The 19,313-nt window shown below is 39.9% G+C and overlaps 1 long non-coding RNA gene across 13 annotated transcripts; it reads left to right on the top strand.

Moving 5' to 3' along the window:
• Window positions 1-2,634: 2,634 nt before the first annotated feature.
• On the top strand, window positions 2,635-7,213 carry LOC133724589 (uncharacterized). Of its 13 annotated transcripts, none has more exons than XR_009853803.1 (10): window positions 2,635-2,961; window positions 3,156-3,267; window positions 3,557-3,630; window positions 3,749-3,843; window positions 4,074-4,195; window positions 5,514-5,626; window positions 5,771-5,805; window positions 5,878-5,964; window positions 6,067-6,318; window positions 6,832-7,213. It is a non-coding gene; the product is annotated as an uncharacterized LOC133724589 (long non-coding RNA). The 13 variants fall into 13 exon arrangements; XR_009853802.1 differs by having other exon boundaries at window positions 5,514-5,648; window positions 6,047-6,318; XR_009853795.1 differs by having other exon boundaries at window positions 5,514-5,648; window positions 5,878-6,318.
• Window positions 7,214-19,313: the final 12,100 nt, after the last annotated feature.

The following is a 19,313-nucleotide window of genomic DNA, read 5'->3' as shown; positions in this document are numbered from 1 at the left end:
TCTTTGGCATCCCCCAGCTCCTTGTGGAGACATTTGATTTCCTCCTTCAGCTGCCGCTCAACCCGAGGCTGGTTTGAAGCAGCGAGGAACAGCTCGTGCAACCCAACGGACAGATGTCCAAACGCTGAGCTGAATGGTCATCGAGCGAACGATCCCATCCAATCCGCCAAACCCGAGCCTCTCGGGATGGTCCAGAAACTCTGCATAGGCAAAGAATGAGTCTAGACCGCCCTACTGCACCTCCCAAGCGACAGCCACGGTCACAGGCCGCGAGGCTTGCTTGGCCTTCTTCTGTTGACGGGCCCCAATGGTCTCCTCGTCAACGGCCTCTGCCTCTTTATCGGTGTCATTCTGCCACCGTTTCCTCTGCAGAACAGCTTTGGTCGCACCAGCTGCGACAGGCCTCGATGTCATCTGCGGCTCCTACCCCGCAATGGACACTGGTTCCTTCGAGGGCACCACCCTCTCCTCCTGGGGCCCACACCGATTGGCGGCCGCTCTCTCTGTCGGCTACACAGGAGCAGCAGGGGCCTTGCTCCCTCCAACAACCCTTTGCCCGTCACCACCCTCGACCGACGCCACGGTCTGGTCAGCGGGAGGAAGATGCGAGTAGTGAGGCATTGGCATCACCACAGGAGTCTCCGACTGGCTCACCGCCAGTGTCTGTGGATCAACTACGGTTTGTTGCGCAGCCAACCCAGTGGTATACATGCCCTCCAAGAAGTTCGCCAATTCTGCGTGATCCATGGATTTGGCAAAGGCGTCGCGGCTCGCTTTTTACCCGGCGGAGAATCTAAACAATAACAACGAGTTAGCCTGGTACAAATTGAGCTAGGGTACAGATCAGGGGAAGTTACTTACCAAGGGCGCGCTTCAACTGTTGATCGACCAACAACTCCCAACCGGTGAGCAGCCGAAGGTCAAGTAGGTTGCGATTCCGCCAATAGCCTTTAATCCTTGCCACGCAGTAATATTTCTCGCGCGTCAGGTTAAAACGCAAGCCCGCTACATAGGAAAAACGAAGCCATGGTTAGAACAAAATAGAAGAATTATCATACAAGCAAAACCAACAACTCCGATCAGCGGAAGCTAGCCACAACCTCGGATAGGTTGGAACTCCGACTTAATCCTGAATGTCGGCGCCCCCTAATTCAACCCCGCTTGATATTCTCATCCCGCGGTCACAATGCAGAAGGTCCCCCGCTAAGGAGACATGGAATCCTTCAGATTCTCGATTAGCTTGGGCGCCCCCTGGCGGCGGCTCAAGTTCACTTGCCTGCTGCAACCCTAGCGCTTCACATACACAAGCTCGTAGAAGTGAAGTACTTTCGCCACGGTCGGCCCTTCATATCTTGACAGACGCCAGAGTGAGTTCATCGCCATCAACAACTGCCACATGTTGGGACAAATCTGCCTAAACGTGAGGTCGAACTCGCAAACCAAAATTTGGAGATTTGGCAGAAGGGGAAACGTTACTCCATGGAGGAAGATCGCCTCGTGCAAGGCGGCATGCCCCGTTGGCAGAATCGACACTCTCTCATCCTTCATCGGCGGACGCAGCTTCACTACACCTGGCAGCCGAAACACCCGCTTCAACCGGTTCACGGCGGCAACAGTCATCGTTCCTCCCGCCTCGTCAACAGAAGTACCGTCGCGGAGGACCCATGCTGACTCAATCTCCTCCCCGCCAGCCTCTCCCCCATCAGCGGAACTGCTAGCGGCGCTATTGCTCGTTAACCTCTCCTCACGCCTATTGCGGGCGACAACATCCTCCCTTGTCCTAGAACTCTCTAGTCGCCCACCGCTAGCCATTGCTACGTCCCAAGGTATGGTTTGTAAAGGTTCGATGTCTAGCGGTTCCGACAGTGAGGTTCCTGCAGGAGCAGACAGACGCAACGAATCAATAAAAATCCTATCTGTAACGTTCAGCGACACGTCAGACTCGGAATCCTCACTGCTCGAGATCTCTACGACGCTAGCCTTCACAAACCCTAAAACCCAAACCAGTCAATTCATACAAGATCCAAACTATCCCTATATCAGATTTTAGCCATGAACATCAAGAACAAACAAACCCAGAAAACCCAGAAAGTGCTAAAACAAGAACACAGTACATGTACACATAACCCAGATTCGACCATCTAGCAAATCCCTAAACCTCAACTCTCTGTCAAACACCAAAACCCATCCCCAGAAATCGTTCTAGACACTCAAAACACACAGGGGAGTGACAGAGATCATTTCACATCGCAAAAGCAGAAAATGACAAAAACTATGAAACAGGAACAAGGTTCAAATCACCAACCTGTAAAGATGGGAACTCTGGTGCGCTTGATGATGCTCGTCTTCGCTTCAGGAGGTCTCCGTCCTCCAAAGATCGGTAACTTCACGCAAATTGCAGAACTTTCTTCTCGGATCTCAGAGCGAAGCTTGAAGACGACGACACTGGTTCAAGGTGCAAAGTGTTAAACCACTCAGTTTCCCTCTCTTTTATGTCAACATCAAACCAATCTAGGTCGTACGCTAAAAAACGACATCACATGACAGCCGTACATGTGCCCCACGATCACACTTACTCTCCAGATTAACACTACTAAAAACAATTGCATTCGCTTCGGCAATTTACCACGGCATTGGTTTCTGTAGCAAAAGCCTAGCATTGGCTACGGGATATGCGATGGCAGCTTTGCCGTTGCATATATTTGGGAAGTGTGCTACGGCAATTAAATGGGGTAGCAAGATTAAGGGTGGACACGACGTCGTATTCCGATTGGTATTTATACAAGAGGACTCGGTTCAGACCTCTAAATTTACTGTAGCTCGATCTCTCTCTCTTTGGATGCCGACAGCCTTCTGCCTTACCTGTGGCAGGGCTCCGACATCGTTTTGGTTCCTCTAAATCTTTATTTGCTTCGCACTCAGTTGGATCTCGAGATACTTCGCATTGTTTTCTGATCTATGGTAACCTCTCCATTTTTTCGGATTTTCCATGTTTTTGTTATCGCCAGTTATCTCTCATCTCCTCTTTCATGCTCATCGATTGTGTTGCTCTTTGATTGTAATTTGGTTTTGTGCGAATTTGACTCGATTTGGGTGGATTTAGTTTGGGTCTGTATAGGGCTCAAGATCTAATTTTGATTCGGTTTTCTTTCTAGGTTTTCAGGGTTTGTGATTACACTATTTCGAAACCCATCTTGATTACCCGTTTTCCGGCCAAAGGTCGACGAGATCTCTCTCCTCTCCGTCAACTCCTCCTTCTTCGCTCCGGTTCGTTCTCTCTCTCCCGTTCCATTTCGTTTTGGTTTTCCATTAATTTTGTGAACCGCTACAGGGGTTTGAAGGGTTTAGGTTAATGTTGATGTTTAGGTTGATAATTGCACAATGTTAGTCTTAGTTTTGTTAGTTTAGCAAGATTGATACCTGCATATACTAAAAGTATCAGATTTTAGTTAAGGTTGTGAAGATATTGGACATTGCTATTTTAATTAAGTGTGTTGAATATTGGCTTGTTTTGAATTCAATCGATTTATTGTGATCTGTGGTTTTGAATTTGCAGGATAATTTTGTAGGAATAAAGCTACAATTTTGTGGTAGCGGCATTTCATTTTGATTTAAGAACTGTTGTCTGTGGTAGGAATAAAGCTACAATTTTTTGGACAAAATCATTCTTCAGAGTTCAAAACTAATATAGCAGGAGGTGGTTTTCTTGTGGGTTAAACTTTGTATTGTTATGGTTTGTGGGTATCAGGTTTCTCTGAACGGTCATTGAAAACAACTCCAGAGGATTTTGCATTTGTTGAATGGAATTGGATTTTGATGCCCAGATTCAGAACTCAAATGTGGGTGTGTAAAGAATCCAACTTTTTCTTCTTTTTTTTTGGTTGGTTGCAAGTCAATGTTTTTGGATCTGAAATATGGAGGGTTATATATATGCCGATGTAGATAGACGGACATAAATCCTGATAGAGCTTGTTAATGCTTTGCTTTTGTTAAACTGTTTCCTTTTCTTTTCTTTGGTTTGTTGCATAAAGTTTGGTGTTCATTTTAGTTACAGAAATGTGGTTTATTTGCAGACAAAATTGATCACCCTGTGAGTATAGCTATTTACTTCTTGTTGCCAACTAGGAATGTTTCAAGCCTTCATCGCATACTGTATGCAGAAACATGGCATTTCTACCTGGGAGAACCTCTTACGGTATGCTCTAATTATGGCTTATAACTGAAATATTGAAATTTGAAGTAGCTGCATTCATCGGCTATAACCATCTTTACCACACCTACATAGCTAGGAGATGATTGTATTACCTATATATGCCTGGAATGTACTTGAGGGATTTCATGTCGGTGGCTGTATGATTGAGATTTGTAAGTATAGACAATTGGGGCAATGTATGCATAAACAAATGTACAATGAAGCTTTGCCAATATTGTTAGAAAGCCTGAAAATCAAGGATAATAGCTTTGCTTGGATAGCCAAAATGCAGTTGAGTATTTTCAGCTGCAATATTAATATGGATTTGGCATTGGAAATTTGAATTAGACACAGATAGCTTTTATGTACCTTCTCTTGTTAACTTGATAGCTTTTATGTACTTCCTCTTGTTAACTTTTTTCATAGAAGTTAGTCAAATTACATTTACAATCAATGTGGAGATTTCTATACAATCAAGTTCTCTGAGATGCTCTTGTGTTTGTCCCATCTTTTAGCCAACATTTGCATTTCAAAACAACTCCAGAGGATCATGAATTTAAACTATAGATAAAGAACTCTCATTCATTCTCATTTTCTGTGCTTTATTTTCAAAAACAAAACTGTGTTCAGAGAAAGAGAAAATGTAAAATTTCAGCACTCTTGGAATCATTAGAAATTATATCATAGAGAGCTGTCCATGCCCTCATATGCCCTGCTTTGGTCCAGGTTTTACTAACCAAGCATGGGCCCTAGAAGAAAAATAAGTTGGCCGTTATTCTGCAAGGTTCATGTGTCTGAATTCTTGTTGCTGAAGAAAAAAAAAAAAGAGATTAATAAATTACAAATGGCTAGTTGCTCTACTTCTACTTTTTAAGTGTATTAGATTCCTTGATATTCTTCTTGTACACTTCATGTGCAAACGGTTCATTCTTATGGCCAAAATTACTTTGGTTGCTTTATTTATTTGTCTTCTACATAATTACTGGCACTAGCAAATGGTTCATTTCGTTTCTCTAATTGAGTAGCTATTACTGTTATTTCGATCTCTGCTATGATTTTAGTCTCCTTGTATGAGTATCTATGGAGGTTTTGTCATGTGTGCATCCTTCTGTGTTCATAAATTTGCTGATTTATTAGCGTGATTTGTATCTTTGATCAGGCAGAAATGTTGTTCAAGAAACTTTGCTTTAAGTTTCTTGCTTTTTCTCATTTTCACTTCACTGTAGAACCTGTATGCTTCTCAATCATAAGTTTTATCTATGGTTACAAAAGTTAGTTCCTCTCTTTGGTATTTACTTGTTATCTGCTATCTGTGTGATAGGTTATTGAGGATATGTCTCTATTTTGCTTGTGGGGCTGTTCAAAAGCACAACTCATGGATCAGTGAATGAAGAAGAAGCTGATAGGATTGTATAACTTCCTGGGCAACCCAAGGTCTCCTTCCAACAGTTTTCGGGTGTAACTCTTAATTTCAACAAGAAACTTAGTAGTTTTTGGTATTTTGATGCTTGTAATTACTATCAGACGACTTACTTAGAAGATTACCTTTTCAACTAACCCAACCTTGTTTCTTTTCAGCTTCAAAGGGGGTGGATTTTGCTTCTCAAGATAAGGTATGTATAGTTTATACCAAGAATCTCCAATTGTCATGATATGATCATAAGAGATAATGTTCTATAATTCAGGCGAGGCCTAGACTTGCTTCTAAGAAGGCAAACTAAAAACCAAGGATATTGAAAAGGCAAGCTTCTAGATGTCCACAAATCTCACAGGTATGTAACAATAACATGCTCTAAAATATCTTTATTACTTGCTTCAACAATAACTATGTTTGTCTCACTTTCTGCAATCAAGTTTATGTTTTTGCTGCTAAGGTTTGGAATTCTCAGCAGTATATATTATGGGTTGGCATCAAGTTTGGTATTTGAGTCCTGGCAAAGCATATTGGTATTTGACTTTGATTTTCTTTTCTTCGTTGATAGGCACTTAGATTTTAGCTTAGTTTTCAAGTATTCATGGTCCACAATGCATGTTTGACATTCACTGGATTTTAGTTTTGGCAGGTTCAGTTGCTACCTTGCCAGTATTCATCAAGTTTTATCGCTTCACATACAATTGAGAATCAGGTATTCCATTCAGGACTCTCCTGAGTTGCATGTGCATGAAAGAACATGTGTAGAATTGTTATTGTTGACAACAACCCTTCTAGAAAGTTGATTGGTTTTGTTTGCACCTTCCTTCTCATCAAATATCATCTTCTTTCATTGTCACTTTTGTTTTTCTATAATCTATGAAATTAAGCAAGCATTAGCTATTCAGGATTTTCGATGTTAATTAACACGGCGAGGCCTAGAGTTAGGACCCTATTCTGCACTTTATATAGGAAGAAAAAGCAAAGATAGTCCTGTACCTTTTGTTTGCTATCCCATTATTAATGACAGCCCTCTTTGTGATTTTCACTTCTTGCCAAATCCTTAAAGTAACCAGGGACTCAATTCATGAGTTACTACACAAAACTAAGCTATAACATTCGCTTTCTGCTGGAAAAATCAAGCACTCGCATAATTCTTTGTGCAAGATGGAAACCCCTTGATTTTAACCCAAATTGTTAAAATTTTTGTTGTGGCTTTTGTGTGCAGGACTCTTATGATGATCTATTTAAAGAGCTGAGCAAGTACAGACAGATCATTCTCAGGCTATAATTAAAGAGTTGGTGTATGAAAAGCAATTGGATAGGCAAGAAATGGATGACTTGATGAAGCAAGTTTCAGACCAAAGGTCGAATCAAAGCTGCTGTCCAGTTGGTTAATGATGAGCTAGAAGTTGAAAGGAAGTTGAGAAAGCTTTGGCTGATCTTTGTTTTTTAACAACCTTTGGTTGGTCTTATAATTGTGATTGTTGGTTGGTTATAAATGATGGGTTTCATAATATTTTTCAATTTATGATATTTGCTGCAGATTCACACCATTTTTTTGGTGTGCAATTCACACCATTTTTTTTTTATAAATAAAATATTCTTTTGCGACGGCAAAGTATCCGTCACAACAAATTCACTCCACTTTTTTTTTTTTTTTTAGAATGAAATATCTTTTTGCGACGGCAAAGTACCCGTCGCAAATAGTTTAGTCATTGCAACGGCAACGGTTTTCCGTCGCAAATACTTTTTGCAACGGAAATTTACCGTCGCAAATGGATCTTGTGACGCCACCTATTGCAACGCTAACATTTCCGTCGCAAAAGGCTCAATTTGCCGTCGCAAAAGCTCAATTTGCCTTCGCAAAATAGGTGTCGCAAAAGCAATTGTTTTTAGTAGTGTAACCGAGAAGTCGCCTCGGTTACAAAATCAATAATTACTCGCATTAATGGCGAGGATGCGGGTGTGCTGAGGAGACGTTATCCCACACGCTAACCCAATGCAGGACTGCCACGTGTCAGGCGCCGTCAGACGAAGCGTCTATCCGAAGTAACCATACACAGCAGGTATACCAACCATCAAGCGAGAGAGTCTCCGCTAAGCTCAACACCGCTAGCAGAACTTTTCCCTTTTCATCTTGCAAGCGAGAGTCTCTGGTAAGCGCAACACCGCTAGCGAAACTTCTCCCATTTCATCTTGCAAGCGAGAGAGTCTTTGCTAAGCACAACACCGCTAACGGAACTTCTCCATTTTCAACTTGCAAGCCAGTCTCCGCTGAACGAAAACCAGCCAGGCCCCCGGGACACTTCTTGCCGCTTACTATCAGCGGAGGGACTTCCGGCAAAGGCGATTCCCGAGGTAACGCCTCATTCTGAGGACGACCGCCACGCGGCGTTACAGAAGCCACGTCCCTACGGGACATGGGGACTTGTCAACAGTCTACGACGGCCCTGATCAGGCATGTTGACCCCCTCCACTCGGGTATCAAAGATTGGGCTCGCTACCCAACACCCTCTGCTCCACGCAGCTCCCCTCAACAAACAATACACCGACCAAACAGAGGTCTATCTTAGCCGGGGAGCGGGGGACTCCCTGGGTGGCCTAGCAGGGGTCCACCCGAAAGGGTATAAAGTGTTTGTATTTTACTTGACAGGTAGCGGAAGTACCAATCATATTACAAGTAGCGGTCCGCCCATCGGACCAGCGTTAACCGAGGTTTAGCCACCGCTGAACCTTAGACACTAACACCTGTGCCTTAGGATTGCTTAGAATTCTTATATACAGGGTATATTGCATTCTGTTTTACACATGAAATGTTAGTTTCTGCTTTAGTTAATCGAGATGAACCACTCTTTGTGTTAAAGATAATTGACTCCTTGTCTCGGGTATGAAAATGTAATTTTGATGTGGTATTGTCAATTTTGTCACAGGCATATATATATGAGGATGGGAAGACCACCATGTCAATTCATGAAAGAAAAGCTAGTTTAAAAGAGTTCTACAGTAAGTGAAAGTGAAGTGAATTTATATGATAAGAAAATTTAAGGTTATTAATTTACTACTTAGCTAACCTATTTTGACTATTCAAAAAACAGGTGTAATATTTCCCTCATTATTGCAACTTCAAAGGGGAATGACTGATGTAGAAGAGCGGAAACAGAAAGAAATATGTTCCCAGTACAAGAGAAAAGATGAGATGGACAAAGGAAAGCTCTCCGAAATTGAGTTCGAGCGAGAAGAAGAATGTGGTATTTGTATGGAGATGAATGGCAAGGTCGTATTGCCCAATTGCAGTCACTCTTTGTGTATAAAGTGCTATTGGAACTGGTAAGCAGCTGTTTTTATAAACCATGTTCAACCTTTTCCCAATACTTTCTCAATTAGCCAACTGGATCCAAATTTCCTCGGTGCCCTTGCATAGTTATTGATGATTAATGTGAGTTTTCACTTTCTCACAAACTCATGGCTCTGATACATGATCATTTATCATGCATACATACTTAGAAGTGCAACAACCATTATACTGTGCATACATAACGGCATTCATGATCTTGATGAGCTGATATCATCATAAGGCTTCCTTGGATAGAAGCGCTTGTGCAAGACTACATTACAATTAAACACAAATTCTATTAAGACATAGTATGAAGCAGAAGGGAAGAGCACTTTCATTCTGGTGTGTAATATGACATGCACGAGGATAGTCACTGGCTTTTGTAATCTTAATCCAAGATATCTTTTTGCCTGACATATCAATGGCATGATTTATATATACATAGCTAAAAGATTGCCTTTTTGGAATTTATCTATATAGCCAAGCTGAAATTGACGAAGTGCGCATTGAAGTGGCTGATTATATGCAAAGTTTGGTGTAGCACTTTTGGCTACTAACATGATTTTGAGTAAGGCTAGTTTTTACTTTGAAGGAAAGTTTGGTGTATGTAGAATTGATGTAGTTGGTTGCTAATATGTTTATGGGCTAGCCTTTGTAGGTTTTGGAGTTTTATTTTGTGAATTATCCAGAATCATGAATGAAGATGCAAAAATTAATGGAAAGCCCCAATTTTTGGATTATGAGAAATGAATTTTCGGTTCTTATCCCACCACCAGCAGCTAGACGATTATTTGCACATCATTCTTATATATATGAACTTATGTATATAAATGGGGAACAAAACACTAATGTCAAATAAAACGATGTCAATTCAGATATTAGAAATCAGTACCTAAAACTGGACTGATGTCTCATGATTATGAACATATCGAAATGTCACCCCAAAATCGATGTACACAAAACCAATGCACATCGATATCTAAACACCAAACCGTTATCTACTGTCAACGTACAAATCAGCTGTTATAAAGTAAACCGATTTACCATAAAATACAGGACAGCGGTTTTGAAAAATAGAAATGATGTCTACAAACAAGTAACCCATCAATTTATTTGAAAAGAAACGATGTACGACAAACTAGTAAACATCGTTTCACATAAAAAAAGCGATGTACACAAAACTACTAAACATCGTTTCAACCAACGAAAGGCGATGTTCCTAGTAACATAAAACATCATTCTTAATAGATTAACCGATGTTGCATAAAGGCACATACATCGTTCTCAGGAGAATAAGGCTGCAAGATGCACGTAAAAATGGACACGAACAAACAAAAATTTTCGGAGACTGATATCTACGAGAGTATTAGAAATCATTTCTGAAATTGAAATCGATTTAAATGTTCACTTAGGTATTGTTCGAGATATACTTTATTAAGCATAAAATGTGAAAATATGAAGAATTAAATATAGTTAACATACAAAATTATGATGATTGTAACGATTATACATCGATTTGTGTTTTAGAAGCGATGTTGGTCATTGTCCTGGACATCGGTTTTTGACGCGCTTATCCTGATATCTAGATCTTTTACATCAGCCACTAAGAGATCGGTTGGAATTTAGTTTTACATTGGTTCTGGACTGATGTCTATTAACAAAATTCTAGTAGTACATGCAGCTATGCAAATTCGTCTACGACCCACTACCACTCAATATACCTCTGCATTACAACTAGTGACTGGGTACAAGTATCATACTTACGCATCTTTGAGTGTGCCATTTATGTGCTAATTGCCGCAACAGCGCACTACGATGGGTCCTTACAGACGAATGGGCAACTACATTGGATTTGAGACTCCAACAATCGTCCGCCACTTAATGCCCTTGCTAGGTGATCTCCTTACCGCTAGATTTGCGGATGTCACTTTGATGAGACAGTCTTCCCGTCGTTAGGGCCGGGGGAGATAAGAACACAAATGTTCAGCAGGAACGACAGAAATTTTCATGGTCTGTCCCCACTATGTTTCATCTCGATCCCTATTAAAGTGACAAGATCACACATATTTGCTGCAAACATGCCTGCAAGGAAGGACGTCCCTACGAGAGGACAAAACGCCACCCTACACAGAGGTAGGCATGGCGCCAACGCCAAAGAGAGTGGCACTCTGGCATTACAGGCCATGGCCCCAGCTAGGATGCGTGGGAAGCCCGTGGGTTCGAAGGATGCTTTGGCACAACCCAATCCTTGGATCATCGACACTCAAAATTCGTCTTATGAGTATCTTCCAGATTATGGTTATCGTTGGGGGACGCCTCAACGTCAGAACCTATTCTTGAGAATATAGAACTCTATGAAACTTACACTAGTGTACATGAGACGTGGGATAGAAACTTCATCATAATTGATGATGTAGTCACGCATTTCGTTGCACATGAGTTTGTTGAGTCTGATGATATCGAACCACGCTCCGTTGATGAATGAATGCCAACGTAGAAAAATTTGGCCTAAATGGAAAGATGCGATCCAGGTTAAGTTAGATTCTCTAACGAAGAGGAAGGTTTTCAAGCCAATGATGCCAACACCTCCTAACATAAAACCTATTGACTAATGGGTCTTCGTTAGAAAGCGTGATGAGAAAAAGAGATGGTAATCTTGCCTTATGGCGTAAGGCTTCTCACAAAACGCCCTGGTATCGACTACGATGAGACATATTCTCTCATAATGGATGTCATTGCACTCCACTACCCTATCAGTCTGGTAGTTTCTGAATAACTGAACATGCAGCTTACAACTGTGGTCACTACGTATCTCTATGAGGATCTAGATACGGAATATACATGAAGGTTCATGGTGAACTTCATTTACCTAAGTCAAGTGGCTCTAGACCACGGAGCGCGTTTACAATAATGTTGAAACGCTCACTAAAGTGACTACTTGATTGAGAAGGGATATGCCCCTAAGTTTCCATAACAAGTTTCGGATTCTATCGCGGTTTATGTTGGACCTGATCTTCATTGGAAGCCCTTAAAGAGTTAAGGGAAACCGCTGAACACTTGAAATCCGAGTTTGAGATGAAGGATTTTGGGAGAACACGATTATGCCTCGGTTTAAAACTTGAGCACCGTGTTGATAGATGCTTAGGCATTTTGACAAGGTAAAGCCTTCAAGCACCCCCATAATCGTCCGTAGTCTTAATCCTGAAAATGATCCTCTTTGTCCGAAGGATGATGACGAAGATGTGCTAGAGGCAGAAGTGTCTTACTTAAGTACAATATGCGCATTATTGTACTTACCCCAATACACAAGACCGGACATCTCATATGTTGTGAACTTGTTAGCTAGGTATAGTTGTGCGCTAACGCAACGCCATTGGATTGGTGGAAAAAGATATATTTTGGTACTTGAGATGTACGATTGATATGGGCTTGTTCTATCCCTACAGAAAGATGATGGATTCAAACCCATCACACACCAGGAATACCGCCAACACTGGCCTGCGTCCACTATCCCTATCCCAAAACGACATGTGTTTTGAAATGTTTTGCTGATGTTGGGTATCTCTCTGACCCACACAAAGGTTATTCCCAAACTAGTTAAGTGTTCACCATGGGTAAAGACCTTGATATCTTGGAGGTCTACAAAATAGACCCTAGTCGCTATATCTTCGAACAATGCAGAGATTATTGCTCTTCACGAAGTGGTTCATGGAACGTATATGGATTGGATCCATAGTTACACATGTTCGAACAATTGTGGTTTGAAGTCTACCACAGATGAGCCTACGAGCATATAGGATAATGCTGCTTGTTTTGAACAAATGAAGCAAGGCTACATCAAAAGCGACAACACCAAGCATAATCAGCAACAACATACTCTCCTCAAGATCAAAGTGAACTAGGTTCGATCTGAGGACAGTGTGGCAGACTTGATCACTAAGTCATTGCCTAAATTCCACTTTCGAGAAACATGTTGGTAGCATCATTTGCGGAAGTTATCTGAACTCCCATGACCGTAGTCATCAGGGGGAGATGTCTACATGCATGTATAGTCTCGAAACGTGAAGGGTGTGTTGTGCTCTTTTTCCCCTTTGACCGAGGTTTTTTTGTCCCACAGGGTTTTTGTTACTCGGCAAGGTTTTTAATGAGGCAACGAGAGGAGCACCACGTTTGGGCGACACAAGGGGGAGTGTTCAAGTAAATCCAGAATATGTGTCTGGCCCAAACTCTAGGTTACTTGACCTAGTTGTAATAGGGTTTGAATTAGAGATATTCTCGGATATATTCATAGATATTCGATTAATTGTACGATTATCTTTCCTTGTACAACTCTGATTCTATGTCTTGTAATCCTCTATATAAAGAGGCCCCTATTATCAATGAAATCATGACTCAATTCTCTCCCAATTTTGGTTTTTCTTAAACACAAATTAGATAATCATGCATTAATATATTTCTTTTTCTCTCTTTCTTGCTTTAAATTTTTCGTAATTCAAAATTCTTAATAAATACCCGTTTTGGAATATGAAATCATCATCTTGATTGTCTTCTTTTAATCTTTTATTCATAATCACATGTATTGATGACCATTTTATCCTAATGAACAAAAATTTAAACAAGAAAATGCACTAAGGGTATGATGAATCTTGATGCGCTCCGTCTTCTTGGTAAGGAAAGGGGTGAGAAAGAAGTAGAGAAGATCGATATGCTTTATCAAAGACTTCCTCTGATCGATTAAATAAAATCTTTGCAGTAGATGAGTTTCAAACCTTAATCCTCTCATTTGCATTCCAAATCGGAGGGAAGGAAATCAACTGTCCCCAAAATCTCTGTCTCTATTCTGTCCCTCCAATAAACTTTAGCCACCTATCTTCTCTACTAACAGAGACATAACTATGTTAAACAATAAACATATTTTATTTTAGTTAAAGATAAAAAAAAACAACCAAATGGTTTCCTACGTGTTCATCACGGTGTCTCTAAAGGCTTCAACCATGGTCACGATATGACGAATCCAAACTGGTTTCATCTCCTATTTTCTTTCTTACCAAACGCAGCTAGATACCAGCTAGAACAATTGAACCAATCTCTAGCTAGGTCCAAATTCAGCTATTCCATCTACAAATCTTTTTATTTATTTATTTATTATCATCATCTAACTGATCTAATTGAGATCCACAAACCCCAATAAGACAATTGAATGTAAAAAATTGCATGAGAATGAAAAATGGGAGAAGTGTCTCATTTGGGTTCATGACTATGGATTAACAAACGTGGCTAAGAAGTTGAATAGAAGCCAAATTACGACCTAAATAAACTGAACAATTCAAGAAAACTTGACGGGAGGAAAAGAAAGTGTGTTTCTGGGTAGGTCAAGATGGAAAACAAATTTCTCTTTAGATTTTTTTTCTCAAAGGGAAAAGACAAATCAAAGAGCCCAGATTGAAGCAAACCTCAAAATCCGACGAATCCAATCACTGCATTGAAGATTGCTTTCTGGGTTTACAAGATCACAGAGAGCCCAGATTGAAGCCTATGAACCCCAAAATCCGCCGACGACCTGTGTTCTTTGAATTTTCTTAGTCCCTTGATTTCCAGACTTCTATCTCTTTTCAATCTTTTCATAAATATCAATCTAACATAATGTCCATTCTATGTATGCAATCAAGATTGTCGGGCTGTTGAGGTTGAAAATCTTGGACTCGACGAAATCATGAGCAGGTCTTCCTCAACCTTGGGCTTGACAGTATCGACCTTCTTAGCTGGCTTGTCGTCTTCGGAAGATGATGAAGACAACGAGCGGTGGGCGTAGATCTTCTCCATGACGACTCTGGTATCACTTCTGGCCACCGGGCGGAGAAGAAGAGGAAGAAGAAGCCATGGAGTTTATTTTTGGTTTAATTTTTGTTATTTCTCTAAGAGCATCTCCAACGACCAACAAACAGTGATTCATGCTTCAGCAGAATACCTAAATCTCAAGTTAAATTTAGGTTTTAGTTACATTTTCTTTCATCCTAGCTAAATATAGCTAGAGAATTTAGCAAAAGTTAAATTTAACTTTTGTTTAGGTATTCTGCTGGAGTAGAATTTTAGCCTAAAATTAGCTATATATCAAATTTATTTTGAAATAAGTAGTCTGTTGAAGATACCCTAAGATAATTTAACGGAGTTAGGAAACTATTAAGCTATGGACAGCTGTCAAAATATTAAGCAAGTGACAGGTTTGGTATTAGGCTTTTGAGAGATTCTTAAGTAGGGCTGGCGCGTCATGTGGCGGTACGTCCAACCAATCATTGCATATGCAGGGGGGGTGTTTTGAGTATTTCATTATAATTAAACCTGGGTTATTTTGGAATACAATTAAAAAATAGAGAGACGTGATTGGTTGGGCGTACCACGTGGTTGATATGTTTGCCCTACCTAAGAATTCCTCCCAAATCGGAATCGTAACGGAGTAGTAATCATTGATTGTTATTATGTCTTTAATAAATTAATTTAAGAACTAAATTCACTTTGCCCACCTAAACTTTACACCATACATCGTCTGTGCCCCTAAACTTTTAATTTCATCATATATACCCTTTCACTCTTCGATTTGATCATTCGTACCCAATCGTCAATTCGTCCGTCAATTGGTTCGTCAATTGTTGACATGGCAAGACAATATTTGGGATGTGGGTTCCAATTAAGGCTTAAATTTCTATTCTACCCTTTGTTTTCCCGCTCGATATATCTGACACCCATCCTCCGGTTTCCCGCTTGATCTATCTAACACAATCATACCTAACCCCATTTTTAATCCCAAAATTAGGCCCTATAGATTCTAAGAAGAAGAAAAAAATTAAGGAAATTAAGCTCTAAAGAACCTACCACAACCCACCCTCTCACCCTTATAATCAATCACTCATCTGTTAGAAGACAACCTTAAGTGAAAGCCCAGAAAATTGAACACCAATTTCTTATTGAAACCATAATCAAACAGAAGCCTTCATTGAGATTTTTCATGCTTTGTGATGGATGAGTGGGTGCCTCGAACAGGAGTGGTTATCGGTGAAATCCCTAATTATGGTCAGTCAAATCTTCCTTATTCTAGATTTTTCTTTATGATTGGGTTTACGGTTTTCGTTTGAAGAAGGTTAATATTGTTTAAAGTTTGGACCTTTCGGCTTTGACGTTGTGAGAAAGCTACAATGTAATGGTTTTGAGGGTTTGGTTTTGGTCAAAGTATATAGATTCTATCTCGTATATTTGTTATTGTGGGCTCTTAATCTATGCTTAGCTTGTCTGTTTGTTCATTTTGCTTGGGTTGTTAGTATCCAAAAGTTTTATATTCTATACATGATTCATGTGAGGGTTTTTGGGGGTAGCAATAAGAGCTTTTAATATTGTGGTTGGTGTAAATGGAATTGGGTGTAAAATGTATTTATGGTCCTTATTATATTAATAAAGATCAGAAGCTCCTTTTTGTACCAAAAAAGAAGAATGAAGCTTCTTGTCTCACATCTTCTGAAAATTGATGCCTTTATGGTGTTGTTGTCCTTCTGTGATTTCAGAAAGAGTGTTTTGAACTTGAGTTATTGTCATATATATTCAAGTCTCTTTAATATTGCTGAATTAAGTTGGCTTCTATATGTATGCAGACAACACCGATTTATTCAGTGTGAAGATTTTTCATGGTGGGAGGATAGTCAATAACAAATATGTAGGAGGGAGAATTGACTATTTTGACAACTGTGACAAAGACAAGATGTCATTAACTGAACTGGATGCAATGGTTAAGTGCTTAGGGTATAGTGGGATGATAGACTATTGGTATTCAGCGGGAGAGTATGATGATGCTTTAACAAAACTAAATTCTGATAATGATGTAGTGGATATGTGTGCCTTAGTACCATATTTTAGAATGATCATAATATACTTTGATCATCTGGACCTACATAATGATGATCATGATGCTGAGTGGGAGAGGTTTGTCTTTGATGAAATCATGTTTAGTCAAGTTGCTTCAAGTGAGTTGTCACAAAGAAGTTGCCTGAGGAACCAAAGAAGATTAACCCTTCAAATGAAAGAAAGAAGGCTGTTAGTATTGTCATTAGAGAGTTGGGGTGCCAAGATATGGCAAGCACGCAAGCCAGCAAAGCATCAACTCTAAAAACTAGAGACAAAGGCAAAGAAAAGGTTGTTGAAGCTAATGTTTTTTCTGAAAATGATATACATGCTACTATGCTTGAGGATTTGATTGATGGTTATGAGAGGAAATCAAAGAAGGGTAGCAAGGTGGCTTCACCTCATATGGAGGCAGATTGTGAAATTGATTATGGTGATTTTATTGATCCAGGTTTTGTGGATGATCATTATGTTGCTGATGATGATTGGATACCTGAAATGGATATGGAGATGGGAACTGAGGTAAATGAAGTTGAGTGGGTTGGACCTAACTCTTTGATGTTAAGTTCTCAACATTCTTTCAATGAAGCTGACCTTGTAGGAATATAGGACAATGAGCAAATGTTTGGTGCGATTGATCCGGATAATGAAATAATAGGACCTGCTATCAATTCAGATGATGAAGCTGAGGTCAAATACCTAGAATTTAATCCCAAGAATATTGACATGAAGAATCCAAGGTTCGTTAAAGGAATGAAGTTTGCCACTTCCGATATCTTTAGAGCAGCAGTTAGAGAGAGAGGTATACTTGATGGATGGGAAGGGCTATTTGTAAGGAGTGATAGAACAAGAGTAAGGGTAATATGTAAGGTTACTGATTGCCCATATGAGATTTTTGCCTCTAAGATGCAGCACGAAAACACACTTCAAGTCAAGACTGACAACCCTGAACATAATTGTGATAGAGTCTATGAGAATTGCATGGTCAAGGCAACTTACTTATCTGAAAGATTTTTGGATAGGATCGAGTTAAATGAGAATTGGTCAACAGGTAATTTGGGTTACATATGCATACGTTACAATATTTGTCTATTATGATAACATATAATTTTTGGCTCTTTTATAAGTTTGAGTCAAACTTCTATGTTTTTTTTTACAATATATCCATTGTACTGACATCAAAGATCTACTTTTATCTACTGACCATGTGTTTTAGTATTTTAGGTATGAAATGTTAAGGTTATAAGATGTATGGTCAAAAGTTACTTTCAATACTATTGTTCAGCATTTGTTTTTTTCACTCTCAATTTATTGTAGCTGTGGTATGTATGTTGGGATATGTGTGTGTGTGTGTGTGTACAGTCCGGCTACACTAAGGTAGGCCTCATCATATGGCCCTTGGGCCCTAAGCCCGCCCGGCCCGGCCCGACCCTTTTTTATTTAGGGTAGGGTATGGGTCACACAAATAAAGCCCGGCCCTACCCTACGGCCCGGCCCGATTGAGCCCGTAAGGGCTAGGCCCGGCCCGGCCCTAAAAGCCCGGCCCTAACCCGGCCCTAAAATTTATATTTTATTTTTGTTATTTTCTATTACATGTGTTATATGTATAAAACTACGGAAGTGTAGAAAATTATTTCAATCTGCCATATTAGGAAATGAGTCTTTTAAATTGAGCCATATTTTGAGAAGAAAAAAATAATTTTTTTTAAAGAATTAACCGTTAATTCGGCAAAAACGCCGCCGTTTTAATATAATCTTATGGGTATTTTAATATTTACCAATAATTACTGTTAACTAATCAACAGTAATAATTACAAAGCTATTATTTCAAATTGGACAATATATTCATGTAATACCAATTTTGAAATAAATCAAGTAATCAACATAACTAAAAATAATCAATTGGTCGAGTTGAAACCATTTTACCAATGTAATGTTAACTTCTTCATGAGCAAAATGGGGGACGAAATGGAATTTTTTAAAATGCACCGCTGGATGTTATTTGCATATGAATATATGTTACTGGTAGAAATTTCAGCAATTTCCGCCTTCGTTTGGACCTCGATCTACCCGGTCAACTCAATACCCTAAATAGAACATAAAACAAATATGCTCTTAACCGGTCCTTGGCAATTCACTTTTTTCGATCTTTCAGCTCCCACACTCTCATGAGTAGGGGGTCTACTTATGGATGTCAAAATTCCGCAACGTTTGTCCGCGCATGGTGCCGCTCCCCTTAGGGAAGTTTGCTTGTGCAAAGCGTTGACCGCTCCGTTAGGTGCCTTATTCACGGCGGATCGGCCTAATTTCTTTACACAATACCTATCACTATTGTATAAACATATAAGAATTTTCCAATTGATCGATTTTCATTTCAAAATTTTTGGATCGCACATAATCCTTATATGCCTATTAATGTAGTATAACTAGTTTATTAGGCTTGTTACCCTCCATGAGCAAAATGGGGGACGAAATGGAATTTTTTA

The sequence above is a fragment of the Rosa rugosa genome, chromosome 1, assembly GCF_958449725.1.
Source record: "Rosa rugosa chromosome 1, drRosRugo1.1, whole genome shotgun sequence".
NCBI lineage: Eukaryota > Viridiplantae > Streptophyta > Magnoliopsida > Rosales > Rosaceae > Rosa > Rosa rugosa.
The sequence above is the reverse complement of the archived record's forward strand: the minus strand, read 5'-3'. Positions and strand labels throughout refer to the sequence as shown.